This window comes from Primulina huaijiensis, chromosome 11, assembly GCF_012295235.1.
Source record: "Primulina huaijiensis isolate GDHJ02 chromosome 11, ASM1229523v2, whole genome shotgun sequence".
Classification (NCBI taxonomy): domain Eukaryota; kingdom Viridiplantae; phylum Streptophyta; class Magnoliopsida; order Lamiales; family Gesneriaceae; genus Primulina; species Primulina huaijiensis.
In genome coordinates, this window is record NC_133316.1 from 4,146,211 (window position 1) to 4,148,843 (window position 2,633).

Consider the following 2,633-nt stretch of genomic DNA (forward strand, 5'->3'; position numbering starts at 1 on the left):
TTAAACCACCACGGAGAATCCTATTACCCCCATTATCCTCCAAATCGAATAAACCTCTAATTTCATATTATGTGATTTTCCTAAAATGTTAAGTTTTTCCTTTATATCATATTAATTTGCTCGTTCGTAAAAATTTACTTATTTTGGGTTTTGGTCATGCAATAAACTGTATTTGTCTTCTGCTTTCACTTTTAGTCTTTTATCGTTAGAATACTGACATGTCGGCAATATAAAATGTCATATCAGCAATATCTAATGTCATGTCATCAATGTCCGACACCGCGTCAACACTCAGACGAAAAACGATTGAAAAATGAAAAAAAATAAAATTATTATTGCACCAAAGATCAAATTTTGACTGTTTAGATGACTAAAACTTAAATAAACTAATTTATAGGACAATTTCGGTAATCTCCCTTAATGTTATCTATATCGATATATACATATAAAAGTGTAGATCATGAGTTTTGTTTTCCAATTGTGAAAAGATAAAATGACATCATTATCAATACAAATCAAAAAACTCAATAATTATACATATGTAAAATTCTAATTGGTGCAAGAGAAAAAATGGAATATCAAAATTTTATATTTATTCTACCTAATATATAATTAATGACTAATGAATTATCACTAGAATATATATTGATTGTATTAATTATATCACTTTAAAAATAAAATGTAACTCCTATATTAATTTCATTAAATAAATCATTTTATACTACTTTTAAATGTTTTTCCTTTTAATTTTCTCCTACATTTTTTTATTATTTTATTCAAATTTTCAATTATATTTTTAGTGTAATTTCTAATAAAATAATAAATTATAGTATCACAAGAATATATATGAAAAAAATTAATTATATATGCAATAGTAGAATAACATGATAAATATATAATAATATGAAATTTAATACTAACATATTTTATGGTTTTTTAAGCAAGAATTTAAAGTAAAAAGTTTAATAAATTACTTAGAGAATTTATATCAACAATTATATAATGTTAATATATTAATATTATCATAAAATATGAATATCTTATAAGAATTCAGATAGTTTAACTATAATAAGAAATTTAAATATTTTAGTAGCATATTTTTTTTAAAAATTATATATCAGACAAATTTATAAATTCAATAAAAAAAATTGATAGTATTTGAAACATCTACAAAGAATGTTTAAGATTTAGGTATTAAGGGTTTAAAGGTAAACCCGACCATAGTTTTCAAGAACAATGAAACTAAAATCAGAACTAAAATCTTTTCTTGGCTTGAGTTCTAAAATCACTTATAATAATATATAAATTTAATGCATAACTGTTAAACAATTAATTACATCGTCTCACATATTGTGTGACTATTTTATTTGATACTTAAAAATGGATCATATTAACAATTTTTAAAAAAATTATATCTCAGACAAATTTATAAATCCAATACACAAAATTTGGCAGTATGTGATTTTTATTTATAATTTTTAATTTCTATATATGTTTTTTTAATTATTTATAAAATTTTAAGAAAATAAAAAAATTCATAGTCAAGTAAGTGACAAAAATATTGCATATAATTTGACTATGATACAACTCTAAACTTAAAAAGCAAATGATTTCAANTGAAAATCATATCAGTTGTTTAAAATTAATATTTAGTAATTATTGTACGAGTTTATTTGATATTTACCATATAATCTTATTTAAATGTGAATTTCATTATATATTTTGATTTATTTATTATTTTAAAATTGTATTTAACAAACCGTCAAAAAATTTATATTTAACAAGAAATTAATTGTAACGTCCTGAAAATTTATCACATGCGTACAAGTTATCAAGTTTCTTATGTGTTTTAATTAAATTATTTTAATTGTATTGATTAAATGTGGTAGGCATTTTACGTGTTTAAAATATGGTTTTTGTAAGTACCGTGTATTGTATTATCGTAAATTATATTGTGATTATTGATAATTCATGAGATTGTTATGTGATTAGAGAAAATATGTTGTGATAATGAAAGATTTTAGCAGAAATTGAATTGTCGTTGAATGATATGCTGAACCACAATAGAAAATGATGTATTTTACGGTTTTCGGTATATTTATCTGAGTATTAGTCCAAATAAAATGAAATCAATTTCATTAAAAAGCTAATACATAGTACTAAAACTTTCATGTTTTGAGTCTTGTCCAAATCCATTTGGAAATAGAGGCAAAATCATCTCGAAGTGTAACATGTGCATTTTAGTTCCTACACTGACACATTTTAAGAGGATGAGCATAACTTTCGTGTCCAATATCCAAATTGAGTGAGGTTGGTGGCAAATGAAAGCCAAGACATAGATCTACAACTTTCATGTTGACCACATTTGCTAAATCAGAACCGAGCGAGTTGGACAGAACATCTCGCGCTTGGGCGTGAGATCGTCATTGGCAAAGGATAAGAATCAAAGTTTTGTATGTTTTATGTCATTTTCCTTTGTTGAAGCTTCGAGAGACATCGAGAGAAATCGATTTCTATCATCCGAATCTACCTTGAAACGTTGTCCAAACTTGGAACAATTTATATACTCGGAATCCTCGTGTCGAGAGCGTTCTATTGAGGTAAGTTTCTTCTAGTTTCAGCACCTTTATTTA